Source organism: Chanodichthys erythropterus, chromosome 8, assembly GCF_024489055.1.
Source record: "Chanodichthys erythropterus isolate Z2021 chromosome 8, ASM2448905v1, whole genome shotgun sequence".
NCBI classification, from domain to species: Eukaryota; Metazoa; Chordata; class Actinopteri; order Cypriniformes; family Xenocyprididae; genus Chanodichthys; species Chanodichthys erythropterus.
In genome coordinates this window covers 12,202,024-12,223,340 of record NC_090228.1, presented here as the reverse complement: position 1 = coordinate 12,223,340, position 21,317 = coordinate 12,202,024, and positions in this window count along the sequence as shown.

Sequence of the window (21,317 nt, the reverse complement as noted above, 5' to 3'; positions counted from 1 at the left end):
ATAAAAAATAGCACATTTTACCATGTTTCTTTACCAATTCGGCAATTTTAAGGCCCGTTCACACCAATAACGATACTATAAAGATAACGATAACTATATTAGTGTCCACACCAGAGGATGATAATGTTCTGTTTATTCTAAGCACATGCTGCAGTTTTGTCATTTGCCTCTTTAAATGCTCGAGCTCTATAAAGCAGGATGGATTCTGATTGGCTGTCAATGTTTTTATCGTTCATCAGCTGAAAAAAAAAAAGGTTCTGAAAGTGTTTCCATCGATATTGTTTTCTGTGCCGTTCTCATTATAGTTGTGCTGTGGATTCTGCTATACTTTCATATTTAGAATCTTAGATCTTTATCATTATCATTATAGTTGTCCTTGGTATAAGCAGGCCTTTTACAAAAATGAGAAAAGAAAGCTTTTTTAAAAAATCCTATTGCTCTCTGCGCACATGAAAAACTTACAGCAACACATGTACATAAAAACACACCCTCAGATTCATTCTTTAGTGTCATGTACACCATGTCAGAAAAATAATTAGTCTCTTCCCCTCTAATTCAAGGTCATCTATGATCCCATTGGGAGACTGTTTCCTATTGGGCAGTCCAGCCTTGGGTTTTATAGTCAGAGCTCATAAAACACGAGCAGAGGGAAACCGGGAGTGACTATCTGCCACACTTACATCAAATACGCTGCGCTCGGCTGAAGAGGTTCAGAGGTCTGAGAAAACACTGAATGAACTGCAATGAAGTGAAAGCCGATGTTGTTGCACATAAATCAGAGACAGAGAGGGTTCAGGCCCACTTTTATTTATCTGTGAAAGATTTATATAGATAAACAAAGAGAGACAAAGACCCTACAGTCTTTGTTCAGCTGAGAAAGAAAAAATAATGATAGAATGTAAGTATACTTAGAGTTGCTTGTTAATGCAAGCATCACTGACTAATGCTTATACTTGAGGTTAAGCAATCAGACATGAAAAAAACGCCCAGCCATTTCTGGACTTGAAAGTAGACTCTTTTGACTTGAGCCACCACCTAGCAACTACTCAGAATACCCTAGCAACCACATAGCAACAGCACTGCAACATCCTGGAAACCAACAACAACAACCCAGCATCACAGTGGTATATTGTGCATATTTATGATTATTAGTGTATAGTGAAAAGCTGCCACTATTTCATTTTAAGACATACTGTACCTGTTATTAAAGAAGCTTTCAGGAATTTCTGAAATAATCTCTAAATGTGTAATCACATTTACAGTTGTTCAGTGATTGAATTTTGAATTTTGATCATGAATCATGGGTGGGTGGGAAGATTTCCCCTTGCAGATTTTGCAATGGTTCAAGAGCTGCAATGACCAAAACATCTACTTGGTTTGAAAGTAAATTCATACATTTCTACAGTAGCTATGTTATTATTACCCTTCAAATTCACAAACTGAAATTACGAATTGAAAATTCGCCCAATGGAAACACGTCAATTTCATGAAAACTCCCATATATCACAAAAGTTTATGCACTCGCATGAACAACAAAGAAATGCCACAATTTATCATAACCTCGAAGCAGATAGAAGGGAGAAACACCCAGATACACCTCATACGTGGCTGCTCCCAAGTATAAGGGGTTTTCTTTGCCATTAATGCTTGGATAAGATGCCTACGTCTCCTTTGATTAAAAATAATGGCTAGTGCAGTGGCTGCGATATACTTAAACCTACTAACATCTGTTGCCATGATTTTCGCAAGAGGAATAAATTACGCTTTAGTTGCATAAAATCAGTTAATAGAAACGGCATAATTTCGCAATAGTTTTTTATCGACATTTAGAAAATATTGCAAAAGATTTGTGCAAATCTGTAATGCTACTGTTGAAAATAGACAACAGACTCACGAAATGCCTGCAAACATTTTCTGAAAATTCACTAATGTGACCACATCTCAAGTTTGCAAATGCAAAAAGAATACATATTGAACACGTAAAATAAATAAAAATAAATACTGTCAAATAATGTATAAAAAGGGGATCAATGCAGGGTTTTTTTATTTTACATGTTTGATCATATTGTTCTCTCTCATAAGCAGAAAATCATGGAGAGGCACGAAGGATATGAATCTATGTTTGTGTAGTCTTGGAAAAGTCCCCCACACTCCCAATCATCCCTGTTCCAAGAATAAAACAGCTCAAAGCAAACTGAGTTCAATTCATTTTTCACTTGTATCTGATTCAAAGAGCAGCTGTTCATAAATATGTCTGCATTCTCTAGGGTTTGGAGGAAGACAGGGTTTTTTTTTAAGTGCACTCACAGTTATGTTAGTTTTGGTTCCTCCTCCAACTATAGGGGTTTGTGAGTGTTTTTACTGCTAGGAAAAAAAAAAAAGTATGTTTAATCTGTGTATCATTTTCAAAGTCCCTGAAAGCCCGCTAAATGCAGAAGTGCCTTTGAAGACTATATGGCATGAGTAGCCAAATACATGTCTTACAAACACAAGCACCTTCGGCCCATTGATCAGTCAGATTAATCTCAGAGAAAACAAAGGAAGATACTCCTTAACCCTATCCAACAGAGGTTGTGTCAGAAATCAGATGATGCAAGGTTATAGGATTCAACAGATCATATATCAACACATCAATCCATGCATCCATCCATTTTATACTAACCTTTACTTTTCAAGGGCCTCATTCTATCTAGCAGATCACTGGAGTTCATGTCAATCATCTTAGAAACACTTGTTCCTCTTTAGGCTTGGATGGACTTAGCGTTTGGGTCATCTCTGGTAAAGCCTATGAAGACAAGACGGTTAACACAGACCAGACTTTCTATCAGACCAATACATATGTCAATGAAACAAATGATCTTTACATAAATCCCTATGTATTTGTGTTTAAAAGAGTAATTCAGTCCAAAACAAAGCATTACTCTCAACCAATGAAATGCCAAAACCTTGTCAATGAGATCAGGGGCATTCTGGGTTGACTGAAATATGGAAAAGGTTGAAGCATGTGTGCTTCTCACCAATGACTAGCTGGGGCAAAATCTGTTGTCACGGTAAACAATGGCGTCTATTTGTTGTTCGGACAAGTGCATGTGAAATCCATATCCCAAAACAAATGGGGGGCATCGGTAAAAGACAATCCTGAAACAGAGGAATAGAGAAGAAAGTGAATGTCCACAACATCATGAACATCACACTGAATCAAACATGCCTGAAGTTGAAGAGCCGACCTTTGTTCACAAATAACTTCTCAGTAGGAAATGTTGTGCATGATTCATTTTAGGGGCAAAGAGAGCTCTGGGGGCTACATGAAAAATGTGATGTTGTAAAACACAGACTTACAGATTTTGACAAGAGTGAGCTGCACTGCAGGTGTCTGCCAAGGGACATACTGTAAAGTGCCCGCACACACGGAATGTAAAAGTCATAGAAAGTTCACAAGTATATAGAAATTCTTTCTAAAGTCTGAATGATATATGGGGTCAAAAAGTCTGAGACCAAATGCTGCTATCTTGCACCCATTTTTAACCTTTAAATATATTTATTATTTTTGTTCCAATTTAGTACCCCAGAATAATATGGTTCTTGAACCTAGAATAATCAAGGGCCTTTGTGTCTAAAGAAAAAAAGAATATGACAGAAAGAGAAGTGTCCATTAAAGCTCTTGTGACCATATAAAAACCTCTTTTTTTATTTCATGTTCAGTAACGTCAGTAATCTGTGTTGTGCTTGCAGTAAGTTATTCATTAATTGGCATGTGCACACACAACATCAGCCCTCCATTCTGGGGGTTTGACCTAACTCCAGCTGTGAATCAATGCAGCAAGCGGGAGAGGTTCAATAATGCCTCATCGTGGTGGTTTCAATGCCGTATTGATCTGTAATGCCACAGATGCTCTGCGGTGAGAGTTTGAGCCCCATGTCACCTCAAATATGCCACGAAACTCACTGCCTTTGCAAAATAATTTTTCTGAAATGAATGTGGAAAATCATCCACGCATGTTTAATAATGATAAAAGGGACTGGTCACCCCAAAAATAAACATTATGTCATCATCTACTCACCATCATGTCATTCCCAACCCGTATGACTTTCTTTCTTATGAGGAATACAAAAGGAAATGGAATGTTAATGCTGCTATTTTCCAAGAAATATGATAGCTTTGTCTAAGAAATTTAAGTCCTGAAAATCTTGCCTGACAGCCAGTCAGAAAAAAGCTTGGACATTTTTCCTTAAATTTCCCCTAGAAGAAGGAAAATCATTCCATTTTACAAGACATGAGGGTGAGTAAAATTGCTGTTTTGAGCAAATTATCCCTTTAACTTTCCCAGGCTCATCTCAGCAATAAATTACACATTTTAATTGAGACAATAAAATAACAATGTTGACCTTAAAAAAAAAATAGCAAGACACATTCCGTGTTTACATTAAATAACACTATACTGTAAATAATGGGGCTGTGAATGTCGACTTAATCCCTCTGCATCATAAATCACTTTCACATAAAACTGCACATAATAACTGACCCCTATTAGAGCATATAACATATTTGCATTAACTATACATCACATCAGGGGGTTAAGTACAGCTCTATGCCCTATTTTAGAGCAGTACAGCCCTGGCACATGACTAATCAAGCAAATGAGGTTAATTGCAGCTATTGTTTAATGATGCTCTGGTCCCGTTATTGTATTGTTTGTGGAGCTTAATAAAAACGCTGCTTCTATTTTGACAGATCAATCCCACACAGGAACTTATCCAAACCCAATCACATATACAAAGAGAAGAACCATTGGAAAAGAGGATGGTGAACAGCCCTTTTGGAACAACACACACAGTGGTGACACACAGGGTTCTGTTAAGGACAGGTTGACACCAACTCTCTTTGTGAAGCAATGGTTCGTTAGTAATACCAGCAGTGTTTTATATGGGCCTGAGGGCTGCATTGTCCATGAACCAAAGTGTAAACAAATAACCAGGGCTTGGGAGGAGGTGCCTGGATCTTCCCTGAGGCTATGCCTACATATGGAGGACAGAAGAACAATACTTGCATGTATGCAATAAGAGTGAATGGTGTTTAGACTGGTTTAGACCATTGAATTAATTTAGGTATACTCAGGGTATTCATTAAAATCACTGAAGGCAACAGATTAATCCTTTATAGGTGTAAAATCCAAATTAAGGGTGATCAGTGCCTCTTAAAAATGTAATTATTAATTTATGAATTTGAAAATAACATTTAACTGAATGAATGAATGGGAATGCATTAACTGAATAAATGTTTACTTTGAATACTATATTAGTCTGCATAATTTAAAATAAATTGACTTATAAATATAATATATGTTAATTAATGTTTAAAATTTTAACAATAAAAGTATACATTAATTAATAATGTTTAATTGTAAATAAAGGGTGTTTAAAGTGATTTCAAAATGTATTATAAGAAAATACATCAATATATCATTAAAAATCTTGCTTGACAGCCACGGTCACCATTCACTTCCCTTGTATGGGATAGAAAAGACTTGGACATTAAATTTCTCATTTTGTGAAAGAAAGAAAATCATAGAATTTCACAAGACATGAGCAAGAGTAAATGATGACAAAAAATCAGCTGGCAAATGTGTTTTTTAAAGGCTTTCTTTTTTCTTTAAAGTTGCACTTGAAATGATATTTTACAGTATTTTCTTTTAAAACATTTTATAATTACTTTAAATATATTTACACTTATCCATTTTATCCATTTGCCAGATGACTTTCTTTATCCAAACTAAAGACATTCTAATCATTCATCAGAAGTAATTCACATTCACATTATTACATAAAATTAAAACTTTCATGTAATTACAACCAAACGTATTTTGCTCTTTTTTTTACTTATACACATGGACAAAACAACCAAAAGTATCGTGAGCTAAGTTGATCGTAGAGACCATTGATGGCAATGGTTCTACGATCTACTTAGTCTGACGATGCTTTTGGGAAACGCAGCCCAGGTTTCCTAAATGTGAAATGTGATTAAAGTCCTAAATTCAATCATTTTTAAATGGTTTAAGCTAAAGAGCTACACTAAAGGGTTAAAGATGCAGACTTGTGATACTGCCGTCCCTGTGGTCACACATTTGGTTACTTTGGCCATGATGTGACCACTGAGCGGCCAAAAATGAGCCTAATAGATGATGTATGTTGGTCTGTCAGATGGAAAGGCGCCTTGTTGGCAATGTTCATCCATCATGGTGCCCAGCCATCCATTTAGCCTCTGACACTACACCAACCAAACAGCCTAATCCAATTGCTCATGCTAAAGGGACAAGTTTAGGGTGATGGGGTGACTTTTCCTAGGGGGGAACAGTGATTCTCTTTTGACTCTAAAAATCAGAATGTGTTTAGTTTAGAATTGTAAATATTTAGTCCATGAATGTGAAAATGATAATGAAAGAACAAAGGCAATGACCTTTTAAATAAAATGTGTGTCTGAAATTCATTCTTTAAATGAATTTCATTCTTTTCCTTCAGATAAATGTAAGCACACTTGCAGGTTAAACATTGTGCTTAAACATTGTGTGTCTCCCAAATCAATGTGTGGGTGTATATAATGATTTGTCCACCTTCTTAATGATGAAGTCAGACCCCATTAGTCTACGGAACACCTCAGTCTCCTCAGCCACTGGGGTGTCGCCACTGTTTCCCTCTGGGACCAACGACCTCTGACTTTAGCAGCATAAAGGTTGGCTCCGTGGGGAACCCTGCAGCTTTGGGGGCATGTTTCTGCTGAGAGAAGAAAGAAGCATGTAAACACACAGTTGGAGATATCCAGAAAACAGTCAAATGAGACAGTGAAAGTGTCTTACCAGTCAAGAGCCAATCCCACCCAATCCACATCCAACTCACTGATGTATGTCTGACTGAACTGTTTTGTTTTACAATTAATCTCTCATAATGTATTGCATGATTATATCTTACACCATTGCCGAGATTTGAAATTAATTTGCTAGCTTTAAACACATTAAATGTCTGTATCCCAAGTTAAAATGGTGATTTAGTCAGTCCCACATCAGAGGTCTTGACCTTTTCAACTACGTCAAACAATTAAAATCATACAACAATATTGAATTATGAAAAAGATATATCACAGTTGCCACAAAATAATGAAAATAATAAGAAGTCTAACTGAATTGATAATATAGTAAGATTTGTTTCTTGAGCACCAAATGTGTGCCAAACCGCTAGCAAAACCGCTAGCATCGCGCTTAAAAATGACCAAAGAGTTTTGATATTTTTCCTATTTAAAACTTGACTCTTCTGTAGTTAAATTTTCATTTTCCGCCGGTCTTAGTACACGATGTAACTACAGAAGAGTCAAGTTTTAAATAGGAAAAATATCAAAACTCTTTGGTCATTTTTAAGCGCAATGCTAACGGTCTAATCAGATTCAATGAACTATGCTAAGCTATGCTAAAAGTGGTACCGCCAGAACCGGAGATCGGCTGAATGGATTCGAAAACGGTAAAACTCAACTGTTTAACTCTAGGGGAGTTGGAAAATTAGCCTATTTTCAAAAAAAGTGGAGTGTTCCTTTAAAGGATTAGTTCACTCACCCCCATGTCATCCAAGATGTTCATGTCTTTCTTTCTTCAGTCGAAAAGAAATTAAGGTTTTTGATGAAAACATTCCAGGATTTTTCTCCATATAGTGGCCATTCAATGGCCTCCAAATGGTTGAAGGTCAAAATTACAGTTTCATAGCAGCTTCAAAGTGTTCTACGCGATCCCAGATGAGGAATAAGTGTCTTATCTAGAGAAACCATCGCTCATTTTCTAAAAACAAAATTACATTTTATACATTTTAACCATAAATGCTCATCTTGAACTAGCTCTCTTCTTCTCCTCTATTAGAATTCCACTGCTAAGTGTATTGTGGTCAAAGTTTGAACTAAATTGTCATATACAATATGCTAGTGCAAGTATATAACAATTAGTTCAAATTTTGACCTGTGGAGGGCAGTAATACATTTAGCAGTGTCTACACTGCCGGAATTCTAACAGAGAAGAAGAAGAAGAGAGCTAGTGCAAGATGAGCATTTATGGATAAAACGTATATAATGCAATGCAATGATACTGTAATTTTGACCTTCAACTGTTTGGAGGCCACTGAAGTCCACTATATGGAGAAAAATCCTGGAATGTTTTCATCAAAAACCTTAATTTCTTTTTGACTGAAGAGAGAAGGACATGGACATCTTGGATGACATGGGGGTGAGTAAATTATTAGGAAATTTTCAATTGAATGTGAACTAATCCTTTAAGAACCATTTATTATTTTATTATCAATTCTCAAAACAGTTGGGCTCCTTAATATTTTTATATTTTTGCGGAAACCATGATTTTTTTAGGAAGTTTTGATGAAAAAAAAGAGAAAAGTATGATAATTTAAAAAGACAAATAAGACTTGTATGCACTGTTAAGTGTTGGTATGGAAAGCTGACAAGATGGCTGACGACAAACAATGTTAGCTTCTCTTTTAAGCTTTAATGATTTCATATGTGCCACTCCCTTCTCATCATCCAACACAAGCATTTTTAGAGCTTGCAGTCTTGTCGAAACCTTATTAATTTCAGTAATAAGTAACAAGTGATTAATGTTGTATTCCTTAACTGTCAAGCTAAGTGCAGAAAAACGCATACAGTGCTGTTATATATGGCAGCCATGATGAAGACTTTGATTTCAAACTGGTAGGAGCGCTCTGGAGGCCCGAGATCTGTTTATACTTTGTTTAAAACCCTCTCTCACATTTGTTCAGCTGGGTTGCTTTTCTTGGCGTTAAACCATGAGGGCCCAGCACTGCAAAATCCAAATCCCCCTCAACCAGGTCCTCTCTTGGCTTCATTGATGGTCTGCAACTTGCCAAGAAAAGAGGAGGAAATTATATATATATATATATATATATATATATATATATATATATATATATATATATATATATATATATATATATATGTACAATGTAAAAAACACATCAAGGTCTAACTTTAGCATTAAGATATTTTGTTCTGCTCCGGCTCGTAACAACCTCTGATGCTGTTGAAGCCCCCATAATGCACTGCAACATCAGTGGAGTCCATGAGCCCACAGCAAATTTTTTGTGGTTACTTATGAGATTATTATTCCCTGTGGAATGTGTATCTCTTTGTTTCAAGGGCATCTAGTTTGTGATTCATGGAATGGAGGGGTGTGTTGGACATGACTGTAGTCATTAAGTCTAAGTAAACAATGACTCTGTAAGTACATTGAAAATAAGGGCTCTTCTGTTCACATGATAAGAGGATGTTTGTGTAGTATTCATCAGGCAAGGTAATGCGAAGCATGTTGACGACCGATCTTTGTGGGTCTTGGCTCTTTTGCAGTTGCTTTTCTCTTTTATTCTCTGTCTCTTTCTTTTTTTTCCCCCATTATTCTTAAGGCATATTTAAATGCATTATTCAGCAGACTGATGTTTGACTCAAGGATTAGAAACACATCCATGCCATTTAGCCCTCATAAAACATGCAGCCTCTAACAAACCCTCAAGGATTTTCTCTCTCTCCCTTGGGCCATTTTTCTTGCTCACAGCTGAGACTTGAAGTAGATTAGATTTAAACTGATCCAGACCATGGATGCCCCGTTTTTATAGACAGGGTGCCTAAAATAAGCTGGTCTCAAACCAGAGACAGTAACGTTAAGAGTCTGCAGGATCATGCAACAAAGCTGTTTATAATAAAAACACCCAAATGCTGCGACAAAATGTTATTTTCCTCATCGTTGCAAAATATATATCTCAAATTTGCCATCACAGGATTTCCTGTCTGTTATAATGACTGCATCAAAAGCAGATCATTAAGATGTTGAATTGCATTGCTTATTACAGGAAAATGTGTTTTCAAAGCACTGAAGACAACAGTCACTGCTTTATTTCCAAATGTCACACATCAGGTGCTTTGGTGGCGCCATTTCAGATAGAGGGCCGGCATGTAGTGAATCTGAAAGGCGCCAGAGGTCTCACCTATTCTCATGGCTGTCGGTCCATTTGGCGTGACTCAGACTGGCGGGGGTTTTTTTCATAAGGGCATCATGACAGATGATTTGTGAGGACACATGCAGTCAGAGATTGTGGTATGAGAGAACGTGGTGTCCTGGATAGCAGAGGGTAGGTGTCAAAATGTTTATCCATACCATGGAGAGAACATATGACAAAGCTACATACCACTCTATCCTCAAAGCTCCCAAACAGTGTATTATTAACTCCACACATCATTTTGAAAGAACTGCTGCAAAGCACTTCATGTCTTCATGGAGCCTTGAATAAATCATCTAGTTCATCAATCCAAACCAGATGAGCTCTGAAGAGGTGGCTGAGTCTTTAAATCAGGCCAATACGAAGTGACATTCTGCATTCTGTGTCAGGGCTGAATCAGACATAAGACATGCCCAGAGTCAAGTCTGACACTTTAAGCCTGATCAGCAGCACCCAGAGCAGGTCAAGCACAGATCAACACAGTACACAAAATGAGATCACAGTGAATTCCATTGTGAGTCACTGCATGTTATTTTAATTGGGTACATTTCTCTTTAGATTCTGAATATAACTTGAGAATATCTTTGATTATTAGCATGATTTTTTTTTGTACTGTTTGGAGCACCCTCAAGAAAAAAAAATAATTTAGTAAGTAAATAAATAAATGAATAAATTTCTCATTAAACAAACCTATCAACATCTGAACCTCTTGGGAGCTGGAAATAATTTTCCACTGAGTAATTTGGTCATTTGTTCGTTGATTTTTTTTTCTTTTTCTGTGTGTGTGTGTTAAAATAACAGGAAAGGAAGAAAAATTGGCTCAAGGGCTTCGTTCCAGGTGCATCTGGTTTTTTGTACAGCTTGGCATTCAGACTGAGGTTGCTAATGGATCAATATCTATGAATTACAGTTCCTAGTTACAAATTCCTAGCAACATATAATCAAGCTCTAAAATAAATCACACAGCGTTTCTTATGTTCAATGCAAATTCTCACTGTACTTATTGCAAAAAGACAAAAGCACACTTTTCCATAATCACTGTTGTGCCAAAATCTTAATAAGAAGCAACTCAAGAAAAAGTGTCACAATGAATTTCATGACACCAATTTGCAATGATTTTTAAAGCTAGCTTCACATTTCAGCAGTTAATGTCACATCTGAAAATCAGACAGGAGCTCCTTTGCATTTCTTCGCCTGAGAAACATATATGCAAAAGGTTTGCTGTTTTTCCTCATAGAACAGCAGTCATCGAAATAAAGAATGCTGAGAGTGAGGAGAACGATTAGCATTTCAGAAGTGTATCTATAATGATTTTACAGTGTGCGCCTATCCTACGGGACAGTTTGCGAGCAGAGCGTAACTCTAAGAAGGAGCAGAGATTATATTCTACACACGTTCAGCTGTTTTCGCTGGCACAAGTCTGTGTTTACATAGTTGTGGGAATGGTGAGAGATGCCATGCTCCTTTGTGGAAATCCACTGTGCTTGTGGAAACTGAAAAGCCGTCTACCTCAGCCCTGAGGTGACAAGCCACTTCCAAACTGGTTAACAAAGTTTAAAAGCCAAAGCTTTTAAACACAGATGTGCCTCTGGCATTTTCTCTGTTTAAAGTAACTGTCATTGCAGTGTGGTTTGTTTCCACTTAATCTGTGAGATCAGACTATTAAAGATGACCAAGTGCTTTGACTGGAGAATATGATTGATATAAGCAGGAAATATGTCATAGATATTCATAGTGCTGTGTTAAATTGAGATTCTACTTGTGTGTTTGGAAGTTGGCACTAGGAAGCCATCTGTCAGTCCAAATATGGCAATGAGAAAGTATACTGGGTTGGAGAAAGTGGGGAGGAGAAGGTCCTCTGTGATTAATTAGAGATCCTGATGGCAAGGACAGGTGCAGTCTGGAGAGAAAGACTGGTGAACAGTCCTTTGGGAACAAAACACTCTCACACACACAACATTCTATATGAGCACTTAGAAAGGGCACCTCGCTTTAAGCACCAACACTTTTAGATACACATAGACACTCGTTTATCATAATGCCATCATGTTTTGCCCTAATATTCTCTGCTAAAGGTAAAGGGTTACACTGGGGAAGAATTTATGTGTCTAACCATGTCTGTGACTCACTCACTTGCAATAACTATATGTTAAATAATACAAATATACTTTATGTATTTAATCCCACTTTATTAACCAATGTCTTCTCTGCTGACTCCCGATCATCCAATTTAACTTCAAAAATTACTTTAGATAAGCATCACATTTGTGTTTCTTTTTTTTTTTTTGTTGTTTAAGTAGAACAGTCTTACTTTTTACAGGCATGAATTTGCATTTACTTTTGCATTTGCACTTTTGGTGTGAAAGGGCCTTTACATTTGCCACAAACAGAACCTTTATTTTTTGTTATTAAAAAGCAAACAAGCAAGTCCAGCCCAGGGGCCTCATGTATAAATCTTTCCATAGATTTCAACCTTAAAGTGTGCATATGCACAAAAGCAGAACCTGCACAAAATTCCCTGTATAAAACGCAGTCAGCCAAACAACACCTAGTTTTTACTATGCATAACGTCTTCTGCATATCAATTCCATGCATATTCCCATCCACTTGATGATGATGAACCATGTGCTATATGATATTCAATGCAAATTGTATAAAAGTTTTTAGAGAAAAATTATCAAAACTTCTGGATAAAGATTTCATAAAATTTCAGCGCTTAACTCCATTAATGAGAGTGGCATAGTTGATCTAAATGTGTATATCAGATCTGTTTCAATCAATCTGTTTACTTAATTACTTCGCTCACTCAGGTAAAAGACTGCGTATGCATGGTCTAGAGTTTCCATACGTTGCACACATATTTACGTCTAGTTTATTTCAAAGAAATCCCGATATGTGCGTATAAAAATATGCACATTTTTATGCCCATTTTGTGTGTACGCAACCTTTATACATCAGGCCCCAGGTGAGAAAAAGTAACGCAAAAGAAACATAACAGATTACTTGCCATAAAAAGTAACTAAGTAACGCAATTAGTTATGTTTTAAGGAGTAATTTTGTCACTTTTTTACAAAGTAACTTTACCCAACACTGCTGGCCTGGCTACACTTTAGTCAGCAGTCACAGTGCTGAGCATGCACCTGAGTTCCTACAGGTTTGTTCAGTGTCAGTTCTTGTTTGCATGTGTGGCAGGGAGAAAATAAGAGAGGGAGATGACACAGAAAGACAAATAAGGATAAGTGCACGTCTGAACAGATTGATGCATGCAGATAAAGATCAACCTCTACATTGTGTACACTAGTTTGGAATGGATGATGGAGAATAAAACGAAAAGTGAAAATGGATGGAGAAATCTTGGAAAGAGGGCCAGCCAGAAGAGAACAAACTGAGCACCAAATAAGCATATTACAATGATTTTTGAAGGATCATGTGACACTGAAGACTGGAGTAATGGCTGCTGAAAATTCAGCTTTCCCAACACAGGAATAAATTACATTTTCGAAAATATAGAAAAATAAGAAAGGACACCACTATTTTAAATTGTAATAATATTTACAATATTACTTTTACTGTAATTTTGATTTTAAAAAATGCCCTTTTGATCAAAGGGTTTTCATATTTTATGTATTTTCATAATGATGCACAAACTGTATATTCTATCCCCTAACCCTTCACATCACAGAAAACTTTCTGTATTTTTAGATAAAATAAAATAAAAACATCTCTTAGTATGATTATAAGCCGTTTTCCTCATGGGTAACAAAAAATATCCCCACAAGGACAAGGATTTCAGATATTGACATCTTTGTGGGGATATTTCATCCGCATAATGTAGGGTTTACCAGGACCACACACACACACATACACAGTTAGACCCCATATATCAGAGACGGTGCTTTATCCATCAAACTTTTAATGTAAGAAAAGGCAAGGAGAAATGAGAACAGCTTGAATCTGGAGAATTGCAGTGAGTAAGAAGTAAAAAAAAAAAAAGAAGAGAAAAGATAAAGTGCCAGAATTCCACAGAAAGGCAGACATAGTGAGTGAAAAAGATTAAGGAATGGTTATCACACAGTTACAATGAGGGATAGACAAAAACAGAGTGAGAGAGACAGAAACCACTGTGACTGGATCTGCTTCAGGGACATGGAGAAGGGTCTCGGCAAGGCCCTATCCATGTAGAGTGTTTTCCCTGAGCAGCCGTTTCTCAAAGCCTCTCCTAGAGGTGAGGACAGAGGCCGTCTGGCACATGCTCAACAGATGTCTCTTCAGAAACTGCCTTTTAACTACAGGGACAAAACTATCTGTCTTGCCAACCTGGACACTCCAAAGCTAAGAGTAATTACCCTAGAAAACCAACCAATGGATGAAAGATTAATTTCAGACATAGTTAGAAATGATAAAAAGTCAGCTGCATGCATCATTGCTTTATGTTTTGAGAGTCTGTTTTCTTTTACCTGTCATTCGAAGTTGAACTTTTTGTACAACCCTGATTACTTTGAAATTGGTGTTCATTGCTCTAGGCTTGCATTATTGGGTTCATGAACAATGGCAATCCTTCTTACTGTAGGATCTGATTAAGCCTTGTAATGCATCCATTTTAACCGACTGAACTATAAAACACAGGGTTTAACATCAGGCTCAGACATGTGTGCACAAATGTGAACTCTGCTGTGTCATCACACCATCCTTAAAGGGATAGTTCACCTTAAAATTAAATTTATCATCATTTATTCACCCATACATCATCATCATCTAACTCAAAAGATCTTCTGCAGAATGTCCAAACTGGAAATAAAAGGTAGTTACAACAATAATGTTTTGTTAAGTAAATATTTGCAAGCCCAAAAACAAGATGTCTAGGGGTTAATTAATCAAAAAAGCAACATATATCATATGGTGCTGCAAATGCTATTGACCTCAAACAAGCCATGACTCCAATAGAGAGATGAACTTACTCCAGAGAGAGCAAAGAAACAAACAAACTCCAAACAGACTAATTAAACAATTATCCAAACTGGCACAATGGGGTGAGGAAATAATTGTAACTAACTAAATGAGAAAGAAAGAAAGAAAGAAAGAAAGAAAGAAAGAAAGAAAGAAAGAAAGAAAGAAAGAAAGAAAGAAAGAAAGAAAGAAAGAAAGAAAGAAAGAAAGAAAGAAAGAAAGAAAGAAAGAAAGAAAGAAAGATCAATCAATGAACTTTTTCTCTTCTAGATCTTCTGGTTGCGGGTGGTCACAGTTAGAGGAGGAGAATATTGTTCAGGGTTTCACGGCTGCCAGTTTCACACCAAAAGCAAAGCCCTCCCCTAAAAGTGTCCTGTGACCACTGGGTCAGAGAGGGATCAGGAGAGAGGCAGAAACTCAAACCCAGAGAGACTGAATGGGGAGAGCTAGACTTCCTCCTGATCTTCACCTCAGCCTGGTGCAGACAGCCTATTAGAGGCGCTCCCAGTCTCACAGGCCGGCTTATCTCAGAAACATGAGAGAAGCCGTTTGTCAGGGGAGCAGGGTGCGATCCTCCCAAAATCTGCTTTGGATTTTGGTTACAGCCTTCGGTTCGTTTTAGCTCTGAGTACTTGCAGAGGCTTCATATAATTGAAGTGTGCATTGCATGGTCTGATGATAGTCATGTTTTCTATTTTTATTTTTTCTAAATTTACCAGTATAGTAAAACAAAATGGTAATCTAAACTCTATATGAAGAATTTTTGAAGCACTAAAGTTTAGGCATTTGAGAACAACAAAAAAGGGTTCATGTTCTTACTGGGACTACTGTAGTGTTTGATCTCCACAGTCAAACACAATAAAAAATTGCTGGATGAGCTCTTCAAATGCATAGTCTTGCATAGTTGTCTTCAGAGCGTCACCAAAAAACAAAACAAAACAAACAAAAACAAAACAAAACAAATTGTTTTAGGCTGTTTGAAGTCCATTTGTTGTTCATCTCAGTTTCTCTCCTACATTTCCCTCTCCGCATTTGCATCCCCCCTTTCCCTCCTTCCTATCCCCTGACTCGTTGGCCTCTGCTTCGCCCTTGGCTCTCTTATACGACTGTGACATTCCACAGGACAACCTGGAGCTCTGTGACGCCCTTCACTTCCTCCCTGCCAAGATGGGAAAACAACCTTCACTCCAAGAAGCCTTTTAGCTCTGTCCAAAACGAGAAAATCAAGATCAACCTACATATGCTGCAGATTAGCAGCTATTCGCAGAAATAGAAATAATTTATTGCAGCAAAACAAAGGTTTTAAACTTTTAAAGTTCAGTGCTTTTAACTGTCTGAAAATTTTTTAAAAGCGCATGATCTAATGCACAAGTAGTCAGAGGAGAAGTATTTGAGACAGACCTTGGGATGGTCTGGTGTCTTCTTCGATTTCTCCCTCTTTTTCACTGTTTGTTTCTAAGTATTCCTCAGTAAACATCAACCCAAAAGACGAGACCCTGCCCTACCCCCCATCCTATCAAACCACGCTATTTTACCACCCAAGGCTAAGCAGGAAACAATTTAGATATTTGCTTGGTCCTGTCCACAACCACCCACAATTTGTTTTACATTCCAATCAATGATCTTGCACAGTTCCCGTTAGTCTTCCAAGTATCAGTGACAAGCTCACCCTGGGTTTTGTTTGTTTAGGCGGTTTCATAAGTACTGAACTGAAATCCATAGGGTTAATATCGGTTTAAAGAGTGTCAAAAAAGATAATGATGTTAATGAGAGATCTGGCATTAACAGCCAGAGTTAATGCTGCGGTTTTAGTCAGCAGGATGATAAACTGTAAAGAAGTGAAGCAGTGCCAGTGACAGTAAAGAACACAAATCAGGTGTAAAACCACACTTGTCAAAATGCCAAATATTTCCCTCACCAATGAAAGACTGGAAACAATGTGTGACCATGAGCGTTAGAGTTCCACAACTCTGAAACAAAAATCTCCAGCAGCACTTGGCCTCTGAGTTCACTGGAAATGAAAACTCAATTTGCACTCATTATATGGAAAACTCCACAGCAGTTCAGTTGTACTCAACTGGAACCAAAGAAACAGAGAAAAACACAACTTTCAAGCCTGGTCCTGTACACTGACTTTTGCAGCTCTATAGATCATTTTAATGACACTGATTGTTTAAACAAACATTTTTGGCAAAACATAACTTTAGAGGTACAGTGGGGGGAAAATTTAGATTTTTAGGATATTCTAATATGCTGATTTGGTGCTGAAGAAACATTTTTTATTAAATGGTTGTGTTGCTTAATAGAAAGAACTTAAACAAAATTGATTTTGGGTTTCACCCAAAAATGAAAATTACCTCATGATTTACTCACCCTCAAGCCATCTTAGGTGTATATGACTTTCTTCTTTCAGACAAATACAGTCGGAGGTATATTAAATAATGTCCTGGCTCTCCCAAGCTTTATAATGGCAGTGAATAGAGGATGAGATTTTAAAGGCCAAAAAAGTGCAACCATCCATCATAAAAGATATCCACACGGCTCCAGGGGGGTAATAAAGGCCTTCTGAAGTGAAGCGATTCATTTGTGTAACAAAAATATCCATATTTAAAACTTTAAAAATGAAAAAAAGCTTCTGCCAGATGACGTACGCATACTGCGCAATTCGACTTGCGCCAAATGAATAACACCTGAAGCGATGTATGACGCAGGATGTAGGAGTAGCATAAACCCAGACGACTCTTGTGGTTCAAACAAATAGGGCTGGGCAACAAACTCAAGCTCCTCTTCTCTTACATTGAAATTCTCATTTTAGACTTCTAATTCATGACCGGTGTTTTGTTTTGCTCTATCCTTCCGTGTTTGTTCAGAGTTCACTCTTTCGCCATAAATCGATGCATAAGCATAGTTAGTTATTAGTTAGTTATTTTAGTTTTTAAATATTGATATTTTTCTTACACAAATGCATCGCTTCGCTTCAGAAGGCTGTTATTAACCCCCCGGAGCCATGTGGATTACTTTTGTTATGAATGGTTGCACTTTTTTGGGCTTCAAAATCTCATCCTCTATTCACTGCCGTTATGAGGCTTGGGAGAACAAGGATATTTTTTAAATATATCTTTGATTGTGTTCGTCTGAAAGAAGAAAGTTATGAGGGCGAGTAAATCATGGGTTAATTTTTTGGGGTGAACTATCCCTTTAATATTTGATGGTGAAATTTTAAACAAAAAGAAAAGAAACCACAAACTGGTCCAGTTATTAAAGTTCCCTAAGTTAAACAGACTGTCCATTTACAACAAGGATAATCTGACCTAATTGAGAAAAGTTTGAAAACCCTTGGCTTGGTTCAGTCCTTGACATTAAGTCCCCTGAAATCATCTGTATCCGGACCTCAAAAGAGCAGCTGACTTCAGTATGTGCAGCAAACTTCCGTTCTGTCAATTATATCCAGAGAACAACGCTAATTAAAGCCTCTCTAATAGGGCATAGAAGGGACCAGATTGACTTTATGTGATGGGCAGACCAGGCGGTGAAGTATTTAAGTGTGCTTGACCTGTTTTGAAAGTAAGTCTGGATCCTGCACCAAGAGTCTAATTAAGGTTAGATTGGAAGTGAACTCAGTAGGAATGAACTGAAGCAACAAGACTCCTAAAAGGGATTAAGGAGGAACAAGAATACACTGACTTTCCATCACAGGTCTGACAAAAATAACAAATGGCAGGAGCAGTCGAGTCCATGTGTGTGTGTGTTTTTCAAGACCCCCAAACATATTTTACACACAACTCATCCTGTATCATGCAGAAACAACAGATGCAAAATCTCAAATTGGATTGCTTCTTGAAGTTCACACCCTAGCAAGTTCACAGGCGAACACTCAGAAAAGCGTCGGAATATGTAAAAATTTAGTTGATCTGATATTTCACAGGAATTAAATGAATAAGCACAAAATATTAAAACAGTTGTTGGGAATAGAAAGTCGGACATTTTAGCTGACTCAGACTGCATGTATAGAGCAATGTGTTTTACCCAGAGTAATAAGAGACCCTCTTCTCTGCCCATCAACAGGCTCTTTGTTTTGGTCAAAGGGCAGAGTTTAAGTGTGTGGGGTACACAGAAAGCAGGGTGCATAACTGGTGCTGGTCTGACTTAACACCCCCTCCCACCTCCTTAATGAAACATTAATGACTTCTTGCCATGCATTCTTGCCAGGGGCTGAATATGCAGGAAAGAAATGAAAAGAATCCATTGGGTCTTGTTTTACAGAGACATAAGTCATCTGAAAAGTCTATAAACCTACTGACCCTCTCACATACTACAAAATGGATTACTGGGTCACAACCCAAACCTCAGACTATCGATTAGGTAACAGCGTGAAGGAGTGGTTTACCCCAAATCATCACGCATACAACGTATAACTCATGTGCTACATGATACGTCATGGCTATTTGAGTAGATCCGTTTCTGATATTCTAACACCCTTAATGTAATTAGATCACTTGCTACTTTTGGCAGGGTTCAGATTCTTTGTTAGATTGATTGTGGCACATATGTGTAGTTTCACTGGCTTTGAAGACATCTTAAACCACCTTTGAAGCAACAAGGACACAAAAATCAATGTCATGTCAGTTCAGAAAGCAACCCCTGACCTGCAGCATTTAGAAAACAAACTACCTGTGATTTGATCTGTAGTGATGTTGGGTTTGACAGTGTTCTACATCTAAGGGTTAATGATGTGACATTCATTTTTTTATTTTTATTTTTGTGTTCTCTATTAGTTTATTCAAAAACACAGTAAAAACCCAATTAATACACTGATTTTGCACATACATTGTCTAAGATGAGCATGTTTTTAAATTATGAATTAAATTAGTTTACTTTCAAATGAAAATTACCCCAAGCCATCCTAGGTGCATATGACTTTCTTCTTTCTGACGAACACAATTGTAGAAATATTAATAAATATCCAGATGCATCTGAGTTTTATAACGGCAGTATGCGTTACCAAACGAGTATGAGTTGAAGAAAGTGTCTCCATCCACATCTATCCATCATAAACATATTTCACATGGCTCCGGAGGGTTAATAAAGGCCTTCTGAAGCGAAGAGATACATTTATGTAAAAGAATATCCATATTTAACAAGTTATGAAGTAAAATATCTAGCTGACACCAGACCAACTTCCGATTCTTAAAAAAGCTTGCGCTGTACGGCTTCCCTATTCCACTTATGGAACTGATGCAACGGCAGTTACATTTTTTCCATAATTTAAAATTTCGGAAGGTGGCCTAGCGGACGCTAGATATTTTACTTGTTAAATATGGATTTTTATTTTTTACAAAAATGCATCACTTCACTTCACAAGGCCTTTATTAACCCTCCATATTGAGAACTCAAATATTTTAAGTTAAGAGCAATTAAAATGTATGAGTACAAAATAAAAATCTGCTTAACAGTTAAAGTTAAAATAAAGTTCTGTTTGCTTAAACTTTAAATTTCTTAACTTGTAACTGATTACCTCAAATATTTTGAGTTTTGCCAACTTATTCGGGTTTACAGTGTATAATAAATGGTCAAGGGCAATACGACTCTTGAAAGATCAGATAATTTGACCTTTTCATGACAAAACAAGGTTAGTTCAAGATGTAAATGTCATGTCGCATTACTTTATTAATTAATATAATAATTCATGATATTTGCAAAAAAAAAAAAACGATTTACCTTTAGAAAAGTATTAAGTTTTATATGAAATTACATTTACTGTATATATTTATATACTTGTATAGACATGTTTTACAGAAAATATTTTTCTTTTTTTCTTGTTAATTACACCACATGACATTTTTTCATGTTAAATCATTAAAAAAAAATGTCCTTGAAAATAAAAAGTTTTTCAAAATCATAGGAAATTAACATGAATTAAAAGAGAGTAACTTGGCACATTTTAAACTAGACTTTTCTTTATCGTGGACAATCTTATGTCACTAAGCCACAAACATCTGCGTTCATGAAGCACAAAATGGCAGTTGGGGATAGACTGACCCCTCTCTCTTAGTCAGATGTGTGCTCTGCAGAGTTAATCTGCACTTCCCTTCGCTCCCAGCATGTGTATAGTCTTACCTTTTATGCCCCACTGTAAATAGGATTAGTGTTTCAGTTGTCTGTGGGATACATAAAGGCCTAAAGCGCTGTTAGGGGTCCTTGTCTATGAAGAGCAGGTGGAGAGAGGAAAGAGATAGGGAGAGAAAACGATCTACAAGCTGACTCTACGTTTTCAATTGTAGGAGGTGTGCGTATGTATGTGTGTCCATGTGCAGACTTAA